General features: G+C 37.1%; 1 long non-coding RNA gene across 1 annotated transcript; it reads right to left on the reverse strand.

The window, feature by feature from the left end:
- Positions 1 to 7,322: 7,322 nt before the first annotated feature.
- Positions 7,323 to 13,276, reverse strand: LOC119871543. The gene is made up of 4 exons (XR_005358497.1): positions 12,875 to 13,276; positions 10,971 to 11,175; positions 10,636 to 10,702; positions 7,323 to 7,492 (listed from the first exon to the last, which is right to left on the reverse strand). It is a non-coding gene; the product is annotated as an uncharacterized LOC119871543 (long non-coding RNA).
- Between the last annotated feature and the right edge of the window lie 2,409 nt (positions 13,277 to 15,685).

Genomic DNA, 15,685 nt, shown 5'->3' on the forward strand with positions numbered 1-15,685 from the left:
GTTTCCTCCTTGAAGTTCTATGTTTCGAGAGAAATTTATGTGCAACTAATGTAATTGTTTCAGTGAATTATAAAACTTTAAATCTTTTTTAGATATTTCCTGTTAGATAAATCTCTAGTGAGAATTTCATTCCCCCATCCCCGGCAGCTTCTCAAATTCAGTATAATAGTATTAGCTACTCAGATGGAGCAATGTTACTGGAAATGGCAATATTTTTAACTTGTGCTTAAAGGATATTTACTACTACAGCTGAGGACACATTTTAACAAATAATTATTTCTTTTTTCCTCTGTACCCACAGCTTTCATCCTATGTACCCCAAATAGTTACTACTTGATTCCCACAGGCAACTCTTAATTATCTTTGGTCATGAGCACACATCTAAGAACATTTGTATGTCAAAAGTACTAGTCTTTAAGAAGTCTTGACCTATGTTAACCAATTGGTAAACAGGTGTGTTCAACATGTACCATGCATCCAACACAGGACAAGGTAGAACATAAGAAAATATGCATCTGCTTTCAAATATCTTTTTTCCAGAAATAAAGAAAACCTTTACACACAAATCAGAGAATAGTAATATATAATATGAAGCACAAAAAAATGGTAATAGCTGTAGATGTATATCTACATTTGCCTCTATACAATAGATATATCTACAATAAATATATCTGGCTATGAAAGAAGGAAGACAGAGAGTATGAAAATAATCAAAAGAGAAAATCTGGCATTTATTGAGTACTTTCACTTGCCAGGTCTTACCATTAGAGATTTCTGTCTCAGTTGATACTTGCATAGATGAGGTAACTATGATGCCCTAATAGTGACTACTCTGGGGAGACTAAAACTCAAAGAGGTTCATATACTTACCAAGGGTACACTTCTAGAACTACAATGCTAGATTCAATCCATTTCTAGATTGCAATGGATAGTTGTTGGAATTGATGTTATTAAGACATTTAACAAAAAAGGCTGATTCTGCTTCCTCATGGGCTTTCTTGCCATTCAGAAAAGAAATGCTAAATGACATACATAATTAGCCAGAGAGATCTACAGAACTGTGAAATAAAGGAGCCCTTCTTATGTCCAGAATTTTAAGAAAAAGATGCAAGGTACAATCACAAGGGAAAAGTGAGTGTGAAGAAAAATAAAATTTTATTCCCATCATAAGATGTTTAACTATCAGCGAGTTGGCTGTGATCAGATCCAATATCACAAAGACTCCCACTATATCCCATGAGTGTAAAATGCTCAAGTTGAATGCTCAGAGATTATAACCAAAAGGGAATCTTCCAACTCTAAGGACAACCATGAGTTTTCTGATTGGGTGAATCGTGCCTCTTTTTATTTTTCTAAATCATAACTATATTTTTTACAGGGCATTCTTCTAGGAATAACAGTATATGTATAGTTGATGCATGCTTTTCAATATAATTTACATAAGGGGTTTTGATTGGGCTACAAATAATCTTCCCTTTTGAAATTGCAAAGTATGTTTAATTCCTTTTCTAAATGCATTTTCATAAATATGAGTAAGTATAAAATTTCAGTCAACATGAGTACATATAAATTCACCCCATTAAAACTACATCTCAGTGAGACATTAATGTTTCAGATTTCATAAGTAGAGAAGACACAAATTGTTTTTTTTACTATGAAACAATTTAAAAATTTAGATCATAAAGATTATTTGTATTTAAAAACATAAATTGCCTTTCAAAAGGTACACATCTGTCTTTTGAAATCCATATTCTGTGCACTGTTTCACCCTCTCTACTTTCTTTCCTAAAAACCGTAAAAAGGAGAAATGTCTAGTACTTAAAATATGAGATATAAAGAGAAGTCATCAATAGTACAGACATTTGTTATTATCACAGATAAAGAACATTTCAGTATTCCCTTCATCCAGTTCTTTTGGGAAAAGATGGTAGAAGTTAAATAAAATTTCTGAAAGTAAGAATGCTCAAAAGTATTTCAAATATTATTTTCCAAATTTTACTTTGACAAAATTGTTCTTTGAGACAGAACTCCAAAAGCAAAATTCTACACCAAAACATTCATTACTCTTGCTCAGCAAAACACAAGGCAGAGGATAGACGTCTACATGCAAAGCAAGATATTTCATGAGACCACTAACATTTGTAGACTGAGAATTCTCTCCCAGATTTCAAATGAACCATGTAAAAGTTATGACCTAGTTAAAATAGCATGAAAAATAAGAGATGAAATAAATATCTTGGCAGCCAAGATTTTTATATATTTAGTGAATTTTTTTAAATAAAATATTTCCAGATCCTTTTTTTTTTGTTGTTCCACACGGTAATTACCTAAATGCCTACTATGAGTATCCAAGGATATTGTTACAATTTAACCAATTGTCATTTTTTTCTCTAGCATATTTTACTGAACAATTGCACTTTTAATACACGGCTTATTATGCACAGTTTTCTCATCTCACTTATTTGTGTACCAGATTATAAATTCTAAAATTACTTCTATTACTGGTAATCGCTATATAGCAGTAACAAATCTGTAAATAACAGGTTTACTTGGTTTTTGTACTTACTAAAGGCCAGACAGATGAGATTGGTACATAAGGAAAAAATACCAGTAGAGGTAAGTAGTAAGCAATGAAATTCATATGTGATGCTTACATTTCATTCCCTGGATTGCAGGCATGGAACTCCCCTCCAAGTGGGGCTTACAATTATCTGGAAGAATTCCTAGTGCTCCATCAGTGGATCTTTGCCATCTCTGATAGCTTTATCCTTCCAACCCAACATGCTGTCACCAGTTCTCACAAGGTGTAAGTCTTCTGAGTGAATAGTTTTGTTCAATGAAAGTTGGAGACATGAATCATTGAAGTTGAGCGACCTTTTCCTAATCTGGCATTTACAGAATTCCAGCAACAGGGCATTGCTCAGAACTAAAGAGAAGTCCTGATTTGAAAGGACACGGGACTTAAGCTGAGAAAAATACTTAAGTTAATGAATTGAGATGGCTGGATAACTATGCTACAAATCAATCAAGAAGACCAGATGACATTGTAAACCACAGACAAAATGCTCTTGTGGAAAAGCAGTGCTCTTGTGGTTTACAAAAACATTCTGAGCCTTTGAGAACTTTCAAGGGTAAAAATCCATCCATAGTCATTCAGTGCTATTTATAGAGGGGGAGAAGAAATTGTTTTTGTTGTTCTTATGGTTAAAATTTTCAGCATAAGACAGGAGTCTAAAAAAGTCACCTAAGAAATTAAAAAAAAAAAAACAAACCACAACAAACCTCTTATGAATAGTGTTACACATGCCCAGAGGTTATTTGAATATTATGGCCTTGGGCTTCCAAATTGTCAGGTTAATTTTACTATAATGTCATTCAATTATTCTGAAATCTCATCCCTATCACAAAAGGAGTCCATTAACAATGTTATAGAAGATCACACTAGATAGTTGTACTAAACCGTATAAATTTCTGCAAATGACAGTAAGGAAAATAAGAAAATTGTCTACTGCGTCACATTAACCTTTCTTGTTTCTTCTATACATATTTCCCCCCTCAAACTCTTCTGTTTAAATGACAACTTTTTATATTTTTCTTTGTCCCAGAAGGAAGTTATCCCTTAATTCCTTCATATTTTTGTGCAACTCAATTACCAAGATAAATAGAAAGAAATGTGTATTTATTTATTTTTACATGCTCTATGGCTTTCCAAAAAGAATATCAAGTGACTTCCACAAATTCATAAAATTATACAAGATTGCATAAATCAAATGGTAGATAAGAAATACTGTGGAAGAGATAAAAAGTGGGGCCATTAACAAGGCTAAAAACTCTCCCCATCTTATGGTGGGGTCACAAACTTGGCTTTCTAGCTACTTTTAGTCAATGTGAAAAAAAACCTGATTAATTCTCAGAATTCATAATATAAGAGTAAAAACACTTATGGCAAACAATAATAATAGCAAATATCTTATGTAGTAATTATAAAATGCTGGGTGTTATTCTAAGCATTTTATATATATCAACTCTTAATCCTCATAATAACTCTATGAGATGGACATTATATTTATCCTTGTTCTACAGATGAAGAAATTGAGGCAAAAGAGATGAAGTAACTTGCCCAAAGCCACATGCCTTGTAAATAACAACATTGAGATATTAATATATGCAGTCTGGTTTCAAAGTCTTTGTTTCTGGGGCACCAGGGTAGCTCAGTTGGTTAAGCATTCTACTCTTGATTTTGGCTCAAGTCATGATCTCAGAGTGATGAGATGGAGACCCCCCCACCCCATGCTCAGCAGAGAATCTACTTGACATTCTCTCTCCCTCTCCCTTTGCTTCTCCCCCTGCTTATGCTCTTTCTCTCAAATAAAATCTTTAAGTAAATCTCTGTTTTTAAAAGATTTTATTTATTTATTCATGATAGACACACAGAGGGACAGGCAGAGACGCAGGCAGAGGGAGAAGGAGGCTCCATGCAGGGAGCCTGATATGGGACTCCATCCCAGATCCCAGGATCATGCCCTGAGGTGAAGGCAGGAGTTAAATCACTGAGCCACTGAGGGGTCCCTCAAATAAAAAAAAAATCTTAAACAAACAAAGTCTGTGTCCCTAATTGTTCTGCCATACAACCTGCAGAAAAATACAAGAATTCATACAGGGAAAAAAGTCATTCTGATCCTCACAATGGCACTATGGGATGATGTCCTTGAGAAAATCATTATAGTAGATTCCACAATAATTTGAAAGATATGTTCCTCAAAGAGACACACATATCACACCAAAAAGCATATTCCTGAAATCATTTGTGTAGAAGACCAATCCCTGTCAGTGTAGGAAGGGGTTATTTTTGACTGTAAGGATCATGGAAGGCTACCTGGCAGTGGTGGCATTTGTATCAACTTGCAAGGATAAATAGGTTTCTAGAGGGAGAAAGTATGGGGAAGATGGAAATTTTTTTTAGATAGTATTTTTCAAATAGGCACTAATAGTTGGATACAACAGAGGAGTCAAAACCATTAGGAAAATGGACTTCACATTAAATTGATTGTAATTCAGTTCACCAACTAGTCACAAATTACACGTACATCCTGGCGAAATTTGGCAGGATTCCCAGATGTGTCTGCAGGCCTTATAATAATACAGATTCCCAGGCTCTGCCAGAAATACCGAGACGAAATTCCTGGGTGAAATCTGCAGATTCAAAAAACTCAGATATTATCTCCAGTGCCCACAAGGCAAGGAACTGGACCCAGATATTTCAAGTTGCAACACAATTCATCAGCTCCAACGTAAGGATCAGGCTATGACTGTTAAGACATTTAAAGCAGTGAATTAGCCAATAAAGGGATAATTATCACCTAGATCATCTTCTATACTTCATACTTATATTGCAGTGGCATTTCTTTTTCTTTTTTTTCCTTTTTTTTTAAGGTTTTAATTTATTTAGTTATTTATTTATGATAGTCACACAGAGAGAGAGAGAGAGGCAGAGACAGAGGCAGAGGGAGAAGCAGGCTCCATGCACCGGGAGCCCGACGTGGGATTCGATCCTGGGTCTCCAGGATCGCACCCTGGGCCAAAGGCAGGCGCCAAACCGCTGCGCCACCCAGGGATTCCTGCGGTGGCATTTCTACCTGATTTTCTTTCAGTGGAAAGCTTTTTATTACTTTTTCAAAGCATTAGCTTGGAAAGAAAATGTACAATTACACCAAAATGTACTTGGCCATATTCATTCTGTTTTGAAAAACACATCATGTTAATGTATTAAGTTTTTAAAGAGGCATATTTTACATGTTAATTAAATTGAATGCCTATCTTCACATAACTGTAATTGACATGCATTTTGCATTAAATCTCAGATAAAGTAATCTTATGAGTCTTTAAACTCACATACTCATCTAGTACCAAGAGGACAGACCATTTGTTTTATTGCTGGGCACTTGAAGAGTTAATGGTCCATAAAACAGCAAATATAACTAGGGTTTATTCAGTTTGTCCACCAAATTTGCCCACTTGTTGGGTTTTCTAAGAAAAAGAAAAAAAAAGAAATACTCAGCTGATTCTGGGTTGAATGAACAAGACATTCTCATACTTGTATCTAGAAAACAAGTCCATGAAACTGCCCCCCACTTTTTCTTCCTGCCTTGGACTATAAGTGGAAGTCTGAAATCAGATGTTTTCCACTTTATGTCTCCCAAAGTGCTTAAGCACTCTGTGGGCTCATAAAAAGCTGCAGAATAAGATTTTCCTTTGTTTTTTTTTTTTTTTTGGATACTTTTGCCAGCCTCCTTTTGACGCAGTACTGCCCACCAGCTGGCTTTCTTAGAATGGAAATCCTAAGCAATATAATAGATTCAGAGCTGCTTTTCCTCCATCATCAGCTTTAAATAAAATTTAATTGTGGATTATATGATAAATGGTTAAGAAACTCAGTTGTTTGGTTTTGTTTTTTGTTTTTTGTTTTTTGTTTTTTTAGATTTTATTTATTTATTCATGAGAGACAGAGAGAGAGAGAGGCAGAGACACAGGCAAAGGGAGAAGCAGGCTCCACACAGGGAGCCCGGTGTGGGACTCGATCCCAGGTCTCCAGGATCACACCCTGGGTTGAAGGTGGCGCTAAACCGTTGAGCCACTCAGCCTGCCCAAGAAACTCAGTTTTCACCAAATAAAATTTTAAATACAAAATAAGTGATCAAATGGATAGATGAATCGTGTATAGACAGATGGAGAGGTAGGTAGATAGAAGCTTTAAAGAAATAAGAACTAAACATGGGACACCTGGGTGGTTCAGCGTTGTGATCCTGGAGTCTCAGGATCTTATTATTAAAAAATAATAAGAAATAAATAAGAACAAAACAAAACTGTTCTCTATAATTCTGTACCTAAACCCAAAAAGTAAATAGTAATACCCATTACTTAAATTTCAATGTATAATAAATTTTTTTAAGACTTTAAAATTTATCACCCCCTTTCCCCAAATACCTATAATGTTTATCCCATTCATTTCTCTTTCTGGTCACTTTGTTCACTAATTGCCCCTAAAAGAATTTGTTAATCTACAGGAAAATTGAGGACCAAATGACCTTGATTTATTTCAGCGATATGTCTTCCTAGATTTATATTCATTACTCCTTTTAAAAATGAAACATACCAGGCAGGAAAAAAAATTAAACACATCAAACTAATATGTTGTATCCATGTCTTTCTTAACCTTTGGAAAGCAAACAGCATGCTACCAGGCATATAGTAAATGTCTAAAACAAACTCGCTAAATTAAACTAACTATTGTTCACAGACTACACATAAATTGCAGCCTGAAAAGAAGCAATGTGTGAAAGCACACTTTGTAATTACCCAGTTCAGTTGGGCAGATGAAAGTCTGGGGCGTAAGGTTTCAGTGGCTTGATCCATCTGCCACCAGTCACTTGTGGGAAGAGGTTTCTGTTTCTTGTCAGCCAGCAATAGGAAGCACAGCAGGATTTAGTAGCTGCTGAAGAACCAAAAGAAAGGGCACACACCATCCATGTCAAGGCAGGGATAGGATCTTGGTTGCCTTATCCTCCCCAGCTGGTAAATAAACATTCTTTGTGCCATTTTGCCTCAGATAATACCTCACTTACTAAATCAGGAAAAAAATGCATTCACTTAGTAAGGGGCTCAATATACCCATTTATAAGAATAAAAATGTATCATTTATGGTTTAACTCACAAAGGCTTTCTATAAATTGAAAAAGTCAACAATTTGGTTTGTTCAATTTTCTCCTCAGCCATTTCTGATTATTTGATATAGTCAGCCAAAGTGAGATTTTAATAACATTATCAAGATACCATTTCCAGGTTCAAATTTACAACCTGCACATAGCCATAGCCAATGTGAAAAATGAGAAGCAGTCACCACAGTTAAACTACACATGGCTTTATTTCTTTCCCATTAAAAAGAGAGTGGAGGGCACCTGGGTGGCTCAGTGGTTGAGCATCTGCCTTCAGCTCAGGTTGTGATCCCAGAATCCTGAAATTGAGTCCTGCATCGGGCTCCCTGCAGGGAGTCTCCTTCTCCTTCTGCCTATATCGCTGCCTCTCTGTGTCTCTCATGAATAAATAAATAAAATCTTTTTTAAAGAGAGAGAGAGAGAGAGAGAGAGGAGTTCTTGAGATACTCATGATTTGTCTTTAGATTCAGCGCTCCGGGCCTGCCAAACTGCTGAATCTTGGTATTGAGTTAATGATCATGGGATTTGGAGACATGAAGCCATGTTAGCAATGTCTGCTTTCCCTCTTTCTTTCTACCTTCAGAGCAGTCCCTTTGTCCAATACTCTCATCCTCTCTTCTGACTTAATTTGATGTGCAACCACAGAATTCAAGTGTAATACTATCTAAATGAAAGACAAATCCATACTATTTCACCAAATAGAATTCTGGCAGTAAAATCTCTTTAGAGATCAGAGCCTTGTCTGGGGTGGAGACAGTGGGTGGTGGGACAGGGGAAGTGAGAGGAGGCTCCATTCCTCAGTCAGTGCCTCTGGACCAAGGAGACAGACATTGGTGTGCACCAAAGATCTTCCAGGAGACTGCAAGTTTGACTTTCTTCCATTTCCCAGTTTTGGAATATCAAGACTATCTTGTTTTGGAGGAGACAACTGAGCAAAATAGGGAAATATATCTGAAAGTGGTTTTTGTTTTCTTACGTGCTTATTAAACTAAAATCTCATTTGTTTGTAAAGGTTTGAAAGAATAAGTTTGCTATTAGTGAAGTGGGGCATTAAAAAGTTTCCTTTGTAGGAAGTGATGCAGGCTGTTAGTTTTGTGAGGTGCCTGCTAATAAAAAGGTAAATGCGTGTTCAATAAAGAATAAAGAAACATGAGGGCATTAGCGTGTTCCCATGATCACACAATTTCAATCCCCTAAGTAGACACAGCAGACCTGACCATTTTCTCTTTCTATAATTCCCCCTAGTCAAATGGTCAGCCAGCCTGGAAGAAAGGACATTGATGTGATGATTATGGTGCTTGGTTTTAGAGTAAATATGGTAATTCTCTTTAGTGACTGTCCAGTCTTTTCTGGGTAAATCAGAACAAATTAGCAGGTAGTTGCCAGAAAAAAGTTACATAGGGCACGTTACTCAGAGCCGGATGTGGGATGACTTCATCAGGCTCCCATTTCCTTTTCTTCCATCCCCATCCCTCAACTCTGCTTCTGGCCCTCACCCCCCAACTCTTGCCTAAACTTCATATCCTCAGCTTGGTCCCTACTTTCTCGTCCAGTATTTCAACAGCAGAACCATATGTTAAATGAGTCCCATGAGGGCCCACAAATAACATGAAAGTGATATTGTGTAAGCATAATATTATAAAAGGTTGAAGTTTATAGTTTACTCCTTCCCTATCAATCAGTGAGAACACTTAAGCATGATTGTTGCAGCCTCAACATCTAATACATGTTTACATTTTACTTTGGTTATAGTACCAAGAAAATTCTGAATCACACAGACAATTTGTCCAATTAAACAGACCCAGAAGCTTAAAAGAACATTTGAAAGTAAAGTTTGTTTCCAAGTCATACTACAAGGTTTATAAGTTCACATTTTCTCTAGTAAGCCTCCAATTTGGAGAGTGAAGGAATAGATTCCTTGGTCGGCAATATTTGCTATTGGTAAAAAATAAATTTTAAATGTATTTGAAACACTATGAAATAGTTAATAATATATATGTTCAGATATGTTAGTATTTATCTGTCAAATACACATTCAGTGTCTTGAAACAGTCACATCATTTTGCTTTAATGTTAAGTTGAGGTATTTCAGTTTCATTTCTGACACTATTCCCAGCCATAAGCAATGCTTTGCCAGAAAATCCAGTCAACTCTTTAAAGATATTGCTAAGAGATGCAAGATGATAAAATCTTGTTTAAGGAATAATTAGCTAAAGGATTAACTATATCAGAAAACAAACAAAAATAAGTAGTGTTCTCCTGTCTCATTTGAAATACTTGATTCAATACCTTGCCCAAAGGTATTTATCAAATGAGAATAGAAAGGAAATTTTCTGGAATTTACTACCCTCATGATTACAAGAAACTGAAAAATCTGCAATTTAACATCAATGAACTGAGTCAGATCAGAAAACAACTGTAAATGTTCATATTCACTATCTACAGCAATAGCAATTTTGTAGCAATTTCATATTTACATAAAGATATGTTGACATGATAAAAAATGTTATGTATATATATATACAACATTAAGCAATTCAGTAAATGATGAAAGAAGATAAGAACCTTATTTTCACACCCTTATTTTCTCTTAAAATTACCTTGTAACTGCAAGGACTATAAAAATGTTTAGAAATCTTGCAGCATAAAATACATCATGAACTTAGGCAATTTTCACAACATAAAAGGTGAATTCCAATGAATTATTGGAATCTACTTTCTTATTGTCCAGATATTTTCTATGAGAGTTACTGACACATTCTTTTAGGAAGCAGCATATCATCACGGTTAAGAGAAAGTACCTCAGGACATCAAATCCAGCTTTCAAAACTGAGCTCACTAACTACATGGCCTGAGGTAGTTGGCTAACCATTTTGTGTCTCAGTTTCCTCTTCTATAAAGTAGGGAAAGAAATAGTACCCACCCATAGGATTATTGTAGGGATCATTTGAACTAAGCCACATACAGGCACACCTTGATATTTGCAGAACCTGAAACACAAATACAAATGAAGGCTTGACTATCATAATTTCTAAATATTTACAAGTTATTAAAAGTGAAAAAAAAACTATTAAATGAAATATGTTCCATCTCTAACCTTGCAAATATATACCCTCATAAGGATGTGGATGTCTGGATTTGAACTTAGAAATCTGAACTCCTCAGAGTCCTGCCCTGGCACACGGTGGCCTGAGAAACACTGGCCCCCAGTGTGCAGTGACCTCCTTTTCCAATCCCATCCCTTGCTTCATTCCACACCTTGAGGGGCTTTTCGTGGATCCATGTGGTCACCTTAGCTGCATGTCAAAACTCTGTAGATATCCAAAAAAGTCACCCTTGGGCTGCCCTGTAGTCCTAGGGATGTCCACATATACCAGCAGTTTAGAGCTACTTCAGAAGGATTCGTAGAAATCCAGGTAAGATCCCCATGCAGGTCTTGGAAGAGGCTGGAAGTCAGGGAATTCTGGAAACAAAGATACCAAAAGGATAATCTGGAAGAGAGTTGTGGCTCCAGTTGGGCTTATCTCTTTGATTGCAAGGACTCATGTGTTCCATGGAGAGGGATGCCACCACAGAATGACAAAAATAGGTCCAAATAGGTCCCTGTAAGGAATGGGTCCCAGGGCAGAGACTCCGCTTGCCCAGATCTAAAGGTAGTGTGATTCACATTCCAACTTAGGGCAATTAAAAGAAAATGAAGCTCTCACTATTAATGTTCCATTCTGTTTTCAAAGTATGAAACAGTTGCAAAATTAGTTTATGCTACAAATTTATCATATTTTATTCATCCTAGTCATTCTCATCACAGCCATCAACAAATGCTACTTTAAATTTTTTGCTTATAGAGACACCTGAGTGGCTCAGTGGTTGAGCATCTGCCCTTGGCTCAGGGTGTGATCCCGGGTTAGGGTTCTGGGCTTGTCCCACATCAGGCTCCCTGCAAGGAGTCTGCTTCTCCCTCTGCCTATGTTTCTGCCTCTCTCTCTCTCTCTCTCATGAATAAATAAATAAAACATTTAAAAAACAATTTCTGCTTATAATAAAAATCCACTTCTGGTTTTAAAGGTAATTAACCTTTCCTGTAAAAAAATACATTGTTGATAGAAATTAGACCAAAAACAAAATCACTTAAGATGTCGCAGTAACATTGTCCATTGTCACTATAAAATAGTCAAATGTAAAAAATAAAAAAAAAATTAAAGAGCATCAAAATGCAACCCAAATGCAAAAGAAACTACTATGATATCATATCCTCTCCACCCTAGGCCTTCTGTGTTCACTTGTTCCAGGATGGTTGATTAAAAGAGGGCTGAGCTCCTGCACCCAGCTGATGCTTCTGAATCTTGCCAGGTATGTGATTGCAAAGCATGGGTCTGGAAACAATAGTCTAACTTGAATATTCTCACAGGGCTAACCACACGAATAAACATCCACAACAAAAACAAAGAGTGAGCACCAAATCAAAACCAGTACAGCCCAAGAGACCCCAGATCAAATATATTTTTATAAGTATTTCAGAAAAAAATATGCTCAAAAAGCAGCAGAGGAGCTTCATTCTCAGTTCAACACAGAGCAAATGAGTTAATCCAGCCCCCCCCCCCCCCGGTTATTGATATGAAGTTCCAAAATTCAAATTTCTTATGTGCTTTTTTTTAAGATTGATTTATTTATTTATGAAAGAGAAAGAGAGAGAGAGAGAGGCAGAGACACAGGCAAAGGGAGAAGCAGGCTCCATGCCTGGAGCCTGACATGGGACTCGATCCCGAGACTCCAGGATCGCACCCTGGGCCAAAGGCAGGCACCAAACCGCTGAACCACCCAGGGATCCCCTCTTATGTGCATTAAAAAAAAAGAAGAACATTTTCCATTTTGCTGTCAGAGCGGTAGCAGACAGGCCTGGGATTGTGAGCAATGTCCCATGAAACAGACATGTACTCTCACCTTGCCCTGAGACCTGGCAAGGTGCTTAGTGAACATCACAGGAAGACAGTGGTTTCGAGTGGGTGGCATAGGCCTCCCAGGAAACACAGCAGGACTCTAACAGGTCCAGTTGTCTCTGTGATGAGACAGTTGGTGCTCACCCACTCAATGACTGTTCATCTCAGGGAACATGCAGGAAATCTCATATGCTGAGACTTCACAATAGAGATTTGAATACTAACCTGGTTTTATACAGGCAGGCTGCTTTGAACTTTTGTGCTCTTCACCTTGTTTCTAGGGATGCCCGGATGGCTCAGCAGTTGAGTGTCTGCCTTCAGCTCAGGGTGTGATCTCTGGGATCCTGGATCAAGTCCTGCATTGGGCTCCCCACAGGGATTTTTAAATATTTAATGATATTTTAAGAACTGCATTGGAATTAAATGCATGAAGATGGCCCTTAGCAAATTCCAGCAAACACTGGTCCCACTGAAAAGGTTTAAAACCTTAGTTTTCACCCACCCCGCACACTTTTGGCAGGATGACCATAATCAGACACCATTGCTTAAAAATTTGGCTTGAAAAAGCAGCCTCACGGTGTCTGGGTGGCTCAGTCCGTGAGTGTCTGCCTTTGGCTCTAGTCATGGTCTGGGGGTCCTGGGATCAAACCCTGAGTCAGGCTCCCTGCTTAGTGGGGAACCTGCTTCTCCCTCTCCCTTTGACCTTCCCACCCCCTGCAAATCATGCTTTCTCTCTCAAATAAATAAATAAATAAATAAATAAATAAATAAATAAATAAATAAAATATTTTAAAAAGAGAGAGAATACAGTCCCAACTACTTAAAGGAAAGTAATATAGTCTATATTTCTGCTATTCTCTGTAATACACTGTCTTCTACCTTAGCAGACTTCTCATAATGGACTCACTCTCCCCAGTGTTTGCTTAGTACATTCTACCTTGATTATTCTCAGCATTGGATGAATGAGACTAGGATGGAACTCAAGTCTAAAAGAAGAATATCTACCGTGACTAAAGCAAAACACATTTATGTTCTTGGAAAGGAGATCTAAGACAACACAAATAGAGAAACCACTACCGGGGATGATCTGATTTGGTCAGAATAGGAAGTATAGAGAGTCACTTGGAATGACCTGACGTGGTCAGATTAGAAATATATAGAGAGTGTGGCCAAGAATCTGCAAATTGATAGAAGGCCTTGGAGGCTGTGTTTCTGGTATTAACTGAGAGGAGAAACTAATGGAAAATACAATGGGATTTATTTTGTGGGCAAAGGGTCTATTTGACTCTAATTATACATTACTTATTGAATTTTGTCCCTCCATGTCAGTGTCATAGATTGCAAGAAGATGAGAAGCTGGCGGTCTCCCCTGGAGCATGCAGCTCCATAATTCTTCCTTTAAAATATTTTTTCTATCAGTTCCATGACTACAGACTACTCTAAGATATTGATAATTGCAATTCAGAAAATTGAAATTGGTTTCTTTTAATGATTCAATAAAATGGATATGGATGTTTCAAGAAAAACAGAACCTCTGCCTCTTAGTATGCATCTGTCATTCAATTACCCATATCTTACAATTTCTGCTTAAAAATTCAGTGGGCCTTTTTAAAAGAAAAAAAAATTTAGTGGGCCTAAAAAAGATTCAGTGGATCTTTCCATTTGCTCCCGTTCTATGGGGAAAACTTTAAATAAGTTCCCCCATTAAATATGCCTTGTTGGATTAAGAGAATCTGTAGAGATTCACAAAAGTATCATGAGTTTTCTGGGAATCTGAAGTCAGCAACTACTTGTTCCTCACCTATAACAAATATCATTCTAGGTCTGTCTCATATGATCATTGGAAGGACTTCAGTATTAAGCCACCCTTCCTTCAGCCATCCTCTTGACAGTGTTTTATTTCCACTGGCCCTTCAACTTCTCTGGAAAGTGATTCTAAATAAATTCGTGAATTTATATATATACCCCAAGATGTAGATAATAGTGTTGTTTGTAATTGCAAAAATTGGAAACAAAGTTTCCTTATAAAAAAGCCTGATTTAAAAAAAAAAAAGCCTGATTACATCAATCAGGGTAATTTACACAGTGTGATACTGAGAAGTCATTTAGAGCCAATAAGAACATATACACTCTTGAAAGGAAAAGTCTGCAAGAGATATTATGAGGTAAAACCAAGAAGATGCAAATTGATGTCTGCGGTATGTTTCCATTTTTGGAAGTAAATAACTTCATTCATTCACTCATGTGTTCATTAACTGAGTGCTTACTATTAGGCATTGAAGTTATAGCAACAAATAGATAAATCCATTATTCCCATAATGGGGAATACACACACACACACACACACAACATGTAATTTCAAGGAGTGATAAGTGGCATGAAGCAAATAAAACAGGACAAGACGACAGAGGATGATGAAATGGGTTAGAGGGCTGATGGACAAGATGGTCACAAAATGCATTGAAGAGATGACATCTGAAATCAAGACCCAAATGAAGTGAGGTAGCTGGTAAAGAGGAGTTGAAGCAGAGGGAAGAGCAAGTACAAAGGATCTGGTGTGGAAACAGACCTGGCAAGTTGGCTGGGCAGGGGAAGGACTACAGTAGCCAGAGTTTGAATGTGAAGTCCTCATTCTTGCAGCAACGCAAATGCTCTGCTCTCTTACTCCCCCCACGTCCTAATCTTCCAAAAAGTTCTCTACGTGCATAAATGCTTCATATGAGTAGGCTATATTTTTGTTTTGTGACCTAAAAAAAAATCAGAGTGTAAATCTGAAATGATAGGGTGGATGAAAGTCACAGGGAACACAGGAGGCTGGAGAAAGAGTAACCATGAGAACTCAAGCTACCCAGATTTCACCGACATTTTGAAAAGTGTATCAGCCTTCCATAAGGTGGGTATCAAGATTCAAGACAATTTTATCTAGATTTCAAGGAGGACAAGGTGGCCCCAGCTGACATCTGGGTTACATATTTAATGCCCAAACATCCAGGGAGGGGGAATCAGTCAAGCTAACTCTTTTGATTTTGTATAAAC

This window comes from Canis lupus, chromosome 4, assembly GCF_011100685.1.
Source record: "Canis lupus familiaris isolate Mischka breed German Shepherd chromosome 4, alternate assembly UU_Cfam_GSD_1.0, whole genome shotgun sequence".
Lineage (NCBI taxonomy): Eukaryota > Metazoa > Chordata > Mammalia > Carnivora > Canidae > Canis > Canis lupus.